The 9,253-nt window shown below is 48.4% G+C and overlaps 1 pseudogene; it reads left to right on the top strand.

Moving 5' to 3' along the window:
- Positions 1-2,413: 2,413 nt before the first annotated feature.
- LOC146969655 (uncharacterized) lies at positions 2,414-4,188 on the top strand (annotated as a pseudogene).
- Positions 4,189-9,253: the final 5,065 nt, after the last annotated feature.

Raw genomic sequence — 9,253 nt, forward strand, 5'->3', positions numbered from 1 at the left:
TGGCTTTTAGAGGTTGGATAAATGTTGGTCTCATTGATGAAATCTAACAATTGTGGCTGAAGCAGAAGTTTGTTTGTGGTTTAGACAGAAGAGCAGCACTGCCTTGGGGTCTGTACGTACAGAAAACACCACATTTACATCAATAAATGAATGTTTTACAATGAACCAGGCCGATCTCAGAGCTGGCAGGAATCTCCGGTAAGGCATATTGAACGGTTAAATGCCGTTAATGGGACGAGAGCAGTCAAAACGGCGGTTTAAAGCTAGCTACAGTGAGGGTAGGTTCACTTCCTGTTTACAAAGTAAAAGCACCAATTCTATCGTAATGGCTTTCCTTATGATAAAAGGCAACGGGTATTTTATTTTGTGAAAATAACCGGAAGTGCGTTGCTCACTACGGCTAGCTTTAGTAACGCCGACTTCGTTGAAACAAAATTGTAAACAGCTGGTATTTTGTCGGATTTTCAACACGTTGGGGATCTAAACGACTACTTTCTCGCCTGAAAATGTTTCAAATGTTGCTAAAGTTATATATTAACAGAGTTTATAGCGTTGCTTGGCGCCGTGTAAATGACGTCATGGCGGCACTAGTGATACTCAGTTGTAATGGAAACACAACCAAACCGAGCCGTGCCGAGCTAGTGGAAATGCGCCATTACTGACAGCCGGAGGGAAGCCAGTCATCTTTGTTTTTGCTTAAATCCACATCAACTACTGTTTTGTTAACAACCTTTTTTGTTACAATAAATGGGAACATCACTCAAAGAGACCAACTTCGCACAACTGTATTTTTTCTTAATGCTTTAAATTACATATGTTCTACACATTCTAACCCTTGTCCTTATGTTTTCTTACAAATATTGTTTTATTTTATGCTATTGTATTTATTATTTATATGGGAATTAAATATATTGCCATGGGTTATCATTATAATTTACTACTTTATTTTTTAACTAGACCTACCTTCAATTCTGTGAGAAGTTTCCTCTCATCACAGAAAGCTGAGCAGGGCTTTCTAAAGAAATTCCTGCACATTGTCTAATCCATTCATAGTCAAAGCAGTGGCGGGGGATGCTTGGAGGTGGTAATGTCCTGGAGCAGGTGTGAATGTTCAGGAGTGTAGGGTGTGGTGGTAAGTTGGGCGCTGCATGCATACCCTTTAGGATGATAATCACAGAGTATAATAGGTTAGCCAGACAGTGTTGTGTGACTGGGGAAATGTGTGAATGTGAACACTTTACATTTTACTCAATTTCCCTACCACCCCAACTTTTCCTGCAGGTTATCTATGAGCTAATAAGCGTGTGTATGATTTATACATGGGTAAACATTTGCTTCACATTTATTTTTTTCCATTTCAGAAGGACAGACCCTTGATACAGTGTGCTGGATGTGAGTGTTATCATCCAAAATGGATAATGTGATGTGGACATGATGTTAGATGACACTGATGCAAGTGATGCAGAGTCAGGTGACAATACCTGTGGACAAGTGGACTAAGTAAATCAACCAGGCACTTATCGCCCAGTCAATGTGGACATTGAGTCCCGACCGAAAAAACACACCATGCTCCATGACTGGTATCGCTCGTAATATGCATATTGGTCCCAATAACATTCTGTATGTACTTGACTCATCAACGTCCGACGATGTACTTTCCCTCCATACACCATTGGAATACTTCTAGAAGTTTGTGTCTGAACATATCATTTAAGCTCTGACAACAAACACAAAATAGTTCAGTGTTTAAATGAATGGAAGATCTGTAAACACTAATGAAGGAAATGGAGCAAGTGTGGTGTTCATTTTTGCTTTCTGGGATTATTACTGCAAACAAACATCAAAGTTCATGTTTTTGTAATAAATTAGTATTTATAAAATATGACTGAGTTAACTTGGAGGAGGAAATATATAAAACCGGGGCCTTATTTGGAGGGAAACCAGTGGATACTTGTTTGGGACACCTTGAACTTTCAAAACACACTGGTTGCCCACTCTTCCTCAACATTTCTACAGGGTCACATGATTCTGAAGTTACAGCCCAGTCTGTTCTTCTACCCGTCAACTCCGACACCTTAGCAACGGTATGGGGGGGGGGACTTAGCAATGTGAGAGATCATGAGAATACAAAGGTAAACAGATGGAACTTTCCACTAACAGCTCAGCACGGCTCGGTTGAGGTGCTTCTCCAGCTCTGAGTTCTTCATAGTTGCTCCTCAGCGGGGGCGGGGTCGTCATATCACATCGTCTCTCTCTTGTTTCTCTCCTCTTGTCAGCTCCAGACTCACTCTCGCTCTGGCCAATCAGGGGAAGGCAGGAGAAGTAGGAGGTACCAGGTAGGAGGGGCTGGAGGAAAAGCGGATAAAAGCGAGTAGAGCCGTGCTGTACCGTACTGAGCTAGTGGACAAGCACCATGAGGAGGTCCCGTCTGACCAGGACCAGGATGAAGGAGGAGAACCTGGACCAGGAAATTAGCGACCTGGATCAGAACACGACCGGAATTAAGGAGGAGAACCAAGACCAGGACTACAACATGATAAAGAAGGCGAACCAGGATCTGGATTTGTTTGGGCAGGCTGGGACTACGGGGGAAGAGCAGGACACGGTCCACCAGGACAAGGAGCCCTCCGGTCCACAGGTTTGTGTTTCTGTTTTCAGTGGGAGCGAGTCAAGAGATGAAGCTAACTGTTAGCTGCTAACTCTATATTGTGGTTCACTAAAAAGTCTAAAACCTAACTTGCCTACTTTATTTCCTGCTGTAGCGCTGTTACGTCACTTTATTAAATTTTAATATTTTTTCATGCGAGAAAGTACTGTAACTGTTTAACTTCTTGAGTCAAGTAACAGAGAATTTTATTGTCAGAAATGGTAACAGTTATAACGGGGAAAACAGTAAACATTAAACGCTCTAATTCCCATCACTGGTTGCTATATCAACTAAAACGTTGACATGTTTTGCTTAGTTTCAAATTATAATTTGTACTGGAATTAATTCTGCTTGTAAGATTTGTATTAATGAAGAATTTAAAAAGGAAAACAAAACAGCAGCATCAACAAGCTGTATGATGACGATGATGACGGTAGTTAATGTCCATCCATCATCCATCATTAATTGATTGATTCTCTCTCTCTTCCTGTCTGTTGCCATAGAAACAAGTTCACACCAAGAAGAAATCACACAGCTGTAATGGGTGTGGTAACACGTTCAGGACCTCAGTTCAACTGAACGCTCATCGCCGGCGGCGCCAATGTGGACAGACGGTGTACAGGTGCGAACAGTGCGGCACATCGTGCACCAACTTGTCCAACCTGAAAATTCACCAGCGCATCCACACCGGAGAGAAACCGTACAGCTGTGAGCAGTGTGGGAAGACGTTCGCTGACTCCGGTGGGTTAACGGTCCACCGGCGCATCCACACCGGAGAGAGGCCGTACAGCTGTGAGCAGTGTGGGAAGGCGTTCACTACCCCCTCAAAGTTAACGGTACACCAGCGTATCCACACCGGAGAGAGGCCGTACAGCTGTGAGCAGTGTGGGAAGGCGTTCGCTGACTCCAGTGGGTTAACGGTCCACCGGCGCATCCACACCGGAGAGAGGCCGTACAGCTGTGAGCAGTGTGGGAAGGCGTTCGCTGACTCCGGTGGGTTAACGGTCCACCGGCGCATCCACACCGGAGAGAAACCGTACAGCTGTGAGCAGTGTGGGAAGGCGTTCGCTGACTCCAGTGGGTTAGCGGTCCACCGGCGCATCCACACCGGAGAAAAACCGTACCGCTGTGAGCTGTGTGGGAAGGCGTTCGCTCAACCCGGAGCGTTAACGGTCCACCAGCGCGTCCACACCGGAGAAAAGCTCTACAGCTGTGAGCAGTGTGGGAAGGCGTTCTCTACCTCCACAGAGTTAATGGTCCACCGGCGCGTCCACACAGGAGAGAGGCCATACAGCTGCGAGCAGTGTGGGAAGGCGTTTATTAACTCCAGTGGGTTAGCGACCCACCGGCGCGTCCACACCGGAGAGAGGCCATACAGCTGCGAGCAGTGTGGGAAGGCGTTTATTAACTCCAGTGGGTTAGCGACCCACCGGCGCATCCACACCGGAGAAAAACCATACGTGTGTGGTCAGTGTGGGAAGGCCTTCAGCCAGTCCAACAGCCTGAAGAGACACCAGCAGCTCCACAGCAGCTAGAGGACGGGACGCTCCGGTCCTACACCTGAGCAACTAATGATTATTTTCATCATCTCATCAAACGGTCACAAACGGTCACATTGAAAAATATCAGTGTGTTTCTCAAACCACCAGATGACGTCCTCAAATGTCTTGTTTTGTCCACAAACCAAAGAGAGACTCATTTTATTGTCATGAAGGAGCAAAGAAACCAGAAATATTCACATTAAAGAAGCTGAAATCAGAGAATTTTGACTTTTTTATTTATAAACTGATTATTGATTAAAAGCTTAGAATGAGTTGTTTACAAATTCATAGGTGGCGGTGCACCCACCGGAGTGGACAAACTTGGCTCAAACACTCTATTATTTAATGTCTGTGACTCGGCTTGTGCCCGGAGGATGATCGATGTTTTGGTTTTTACTGCCGTTATAAAACACACGGCATGAGCAGCATTAGCAGCATTAGCAGCTAGGCTACATCTTACAATGTTGAACTGGCACATCCCGTCAGTCCTCCTGTGTAACTTTTTGCTGTGAAATATGACTGAGGGCACAAGTGCAAGTCTGCACGTGTGTTAAAAAAATTGAATAAAATGATAGTAATTGGTCAAAGACATTGTTATCAGCTAGTGGTTAGTTTTCAAACGTGTCTGTCCTCGGCGGCCACCGTTTGCTGAGGGGAAGGGTGAGGGAGTGGGTTCCAGTGTGCCATTCCGAACTCTTACTGTTATGTTTCGGCCATGATTTGTATATTGGTATGTTTTTTGTCTTGTATATTATCCCACTGTACATTATTAGCCGGTGGCATTATAATCCGGTATGATCTCTGGTTTACAGTCACTGCGGTCACTGATTCTTCCACCCCTATGTAACGTGCTCATGAGCATTACATTTTTGCCTTTTTTTGGTATTAGTCAAGGGACGAATTTAGAAAAGAGCCTCCGTTAAGACTTTTGCTCACATGTCTGGGTAAAGTTTGACGACCTATTTTTTTTGTTAGAAGAAACCATTAGAAGGAATTTTAGGGGTGTTGTCATCTTGATTTTTTTTGCTGGTGACCACTAGAGGCGCTACAATATTCAAGCATATGGTCAATTTTGGTCACAAGTATGGCCAACCTGTACAATTTGTATGCATAATTGTCAAGATTAAAGATTGTATAGATTGTATCTAAGGAAATAGATAAAACAACAGACGTTTTTGGCATAGAATGTCATAGAAAATGTGTTTATGTGTTTATTCACACTTAACAATAACATCTAAATCTACAATGAGCTCACAGTATCTTTCCCAAACTGTTTTCAATGAGTATATTTCACCCCTGGCAAATCCTGCTCGAAGCTAATCTACCACATTTTGTAGACAAATGGTATATGGATCTGGCGTAATCCATCTTCAGTTCCATTTCGTAGATCTTTATCGTTAGTTTTTCCATAGTCATTTTGACAAATTAAGCATTTCTCCCAATTAATCTGTCTTTTATTTGAAAAAGCACCAACTGGTTCCATATTGAGTCAGCTGAAAATGTGGCACTCTTTGTGTTTTTTGGAAACACAAAGAGTTGCTCCTACTTGTTTCATGTTGTATTGGCTGTAAAGTAGATACAATTTCATCTTGTGTTCATTTAAGACGAACTGTTTCATCCAACTTTCTCATCTTTTACCAAAGTGAAATAGGACGCTAATCTATAACTCAAAAATTATGACTAGCTAGTAAGGTATATCTAGGCTAAACAACTTGAGTGTTGACAATAACTATGCATAGAGGTATATTTCATATACAAATAACGTTAAAGTCCTTAACAAATAGTAATTCATGTCCACTTGTTTCAAACAGAGGAGATGATGCTCTACTTACCACAGTAGCAAATACAGTACCTCACAAAAGTGAGTACACCCCTGACATTTTTAAAAATATTCTATTATATGTTTCATGGGACAACACTGAAGATATGACACTTTGATACAATGTAAAGTAGTCAGTGTACAGCTTGCATAATAGTGTAAATGTGCTGTCTCCACAAAATAACTCAACACACAGACATTAATGTCTGAACCACTGGCAACAAAAGTGAGTACAACCCTAAGTGAAAATTGTGCCCAAAGTGTCATTATTTTGTGTGGCTACCATTTTTTTCCAGCACTGCCTCAGCATGGCACCTGGGGCAGGTGCCATGTGATTTGGGTGGCAGCCGTGGGCGGGGGCCCCGGCGACCCAATCCCTGGACAACGACTCTGGCTTTAGGGACATGGAATGTCACCTCACTGGGGGGGAAAGAGCCTGAGCTCGTGCGGGAGGCTGAGAGGTATCGGCTAGAGATAGTCGGGCTCACCTCCACGCACAGCCTGGGCTCTGGAACCAACTCCTGGAGAGAGACTGGACTCTCTTCCACTCTGGAGTTGCCCATGGTGAGAGGCGGCGAGCTGGTGTGGGCTTGCTCATAGCCCCCCAGCTCAGCCGCCATGTGTTGGAGTTCTCCCCACTTAACGAGAGGGTCGCTTCCCTGCGCCTTCGGGTCGGGGATAGGTCTCTCACTGTCGTTTCGGCCTACGGGCCGAACGGCAGTGCAGAGTACCCGGCCTTCCTGGAGGCCCTGGGAGGGGTGCTGGAAAGTGCCCCAACTGGGGACTCCATCGTTCTGTTGGGGGACTTCAACGCTCACGTGGGCAGCGACAGTGTTACCTGGAGAGGTGTGATTGGGAGGAACGGCCTGCCCGATCTGAACCCGAGCGGTGTTTTGTTATTGGACTTCTGTGCTAGCCACAGTCTGTCCATAACAAACACCATGTTCGAGCATAAGGGTGTCCATCAGTGCACGTGGCACCAGGACACCCTAGGCCGGAGGTCAATGATCGACTTTGTAGTCGTGTCATCTGACCTCCGGCCGTATGTCTTGGACACTCGGGTGAAGAGAGGGGCTGAGCTGTCAACTGATCACCACCTGGTGGTGAGTTGGATCCGCTGGCAGGGGAGGAAGCTGGTCAGACCTGGAAGACCCAAGCGTATCGTGAGGGTCTGCTGGGAACGTCTGGCAGAATCCCCTGTCAGGGAGGTCTTCAACTCCCACCTCCAGGAGAGCTTTGACCGGATTCCGAGGGAGGCCGGAGACATTGAGTCTGAATGGACCATGTTCTCCACTTCCATTGTTGACGCGGCCGTCCGGAGCTGTGGCCGTAAGGTCTCCGGCGCCTGTCGTGGCGGCAATCCCCGAACCCGGTGGTGGACACCAGAAGTAAGGGATGCCGTCAAGCTGAAGAAGGAGTCCTACCGAGCCTGGCTAGCTCGGGGGACTCCTGAGGCAGCTGACGGGTACCGGCAGGCCAAGCGGACGGCAGCCCGGGCGGTCGCGGAAGCAAAAACTCGGGTCTGGGAAAAGTTCGGGGAGGCCATGGAGGAGGACTACCGGTCGGCCTCGAGGAAATTCTGGCAAACCATCCGGCGCCTCAGGAGGGGGAAGCAGTGCTCCGCCAACACTGTTTACAGTGGAGGAGGGGAGCTGTTGACCTCGACTGGGGACATCGTCGGGCGGTGGAAGGAATACTTCGAGGATCTCCTCAATCCCACTGACACGCCTTCCGTCGAGGAAGCAGAGGCTGAGGACTCAGAGGTTGATTCATTCATCACCCAAGCTGAAGTCACTGAGGTAGTCCGGAAGCTCCTCAGTGGCAAGGCACCGGGGGGGATGAGATCCGCCCTGAGTACCTCAAGTCTCTGGATGTTGCAGGGCTGTCGTGGCTGACACGCCTATGCAGCATCGCGTGGCAGTCGGGGACAGAGTCTCTGGACTGGCAGACCGGGGTGGTGGTCCCTCTCTTCAAAAAGGGGGACCGGAGGGTGTGTTCCAACTACCGGGGGATCACACTCCTCAGCCTCCCGGGGAAAGTCTATTCCAGGGTGCTGGAGAGGAGAATTCGGCCGATAGTCGAACCTCGGATTCAGAAGGAACAATGCGGTTTTCGCCCTGGCCGTGGAACGCTGGACCAGCTCTACACCCTCCGCAGTGTGCTCGAGGGCGCATGGGAGTTTGCCCAACCAGTCCACATGTGTTTTGTGGACTTGGAGAAGTCCCACGTGGCATCCTGTGGGAGGTGCTCCGAGAGTATGGGGTCCCTGTATGACCGGAGTAGGAGCTTGGTTCGCATTGCCGGCAGTAAGTCAGACCTGTTCCCGGTGTGTGTTGGACTCCGGCAGGGCTGCCCTTTGTCACCGGTTCTGTTCATTATTTTTATGGACAGAATTTCTAGGCGCAGCCAAGTGCCGGAGGGGGTACGGTTCGGGAGCCACTTGATTTCATCTCTGCTTTTTGCAGATGATGTGGTCTTGTTGGCTCCCTCGAGCCAGGACCTTCAGCATGCACTGGGGCGGTTTGCAGCCGAGTGTGAAGCAGCTGGGATGAGAATCAGCACCTCTAAGTCCGAGGCCGGAAAAAGGTGGCTTGCACCCTCCAGGTCGGGGGAGAGTTCCTGCCTCAGGTGGAGGAGTTTAAGTATCTTGGGGTCTTGTTCACGAGTGAGGGGAGAACGGAGCGCGAGATCGACAGGCGGATCGGTGCGGCGGCCGCAGTAATGCGGTCATTGTATCGGTCCGTCGTAGTGAAGAAGGAGCTGAGCCGAAAGGCAAAGCTCTCAATTTACCGGTCGATCTACGTTCCCACCCTCACCTATGGTCATGAACTCTGGGTCATGACCGAAAGAACGGGATCCCGGATACAAGCGGCCGAAATGAGTTTCCTCCGCAGGGTGGCGGGGCGCTCCCTTAGAGATAGGGTGAGGAGCTCTGTCACCCGGGAGGAGCTCGGAGTAGAGCCGCTGCTCCTCCACATCGAGAGGAGCCAGCTGAGGTGGCTCGGGCACCTGTATAGGATGCCCCCTGGACGCCTCCCTCGTGAGGTGTTCCGGGCATGTCCCACCGGGAGGAGGCCCTGAGGAAGACCCAGGACACGCTGGAGTGACTACGTCACTCGGCTGGCCTGGGAACGCCTTGGGGTCCCCCCGGAAGAGCTGGAGGAAGTGTCCGGGGAGAGGGAAGTCTGGGGATCCCTGCTCCGACTGCTGCCCCCGCGACCCGGACTCGGATAAGCGGCGGACAAT

This window comes from Trachurus japonicus, chromosome 17, assembly GCF_045865225.1.
Source record: "Trachurus japonicus isolate A0001 chromosome 17, Traja_1.0".
Lineage (NCBI taxonomy): Eukaryota > Metazoa > Chordata > Actinopteri > Carangiformes > Carangidae > Trachurus > Trachurus japonicus.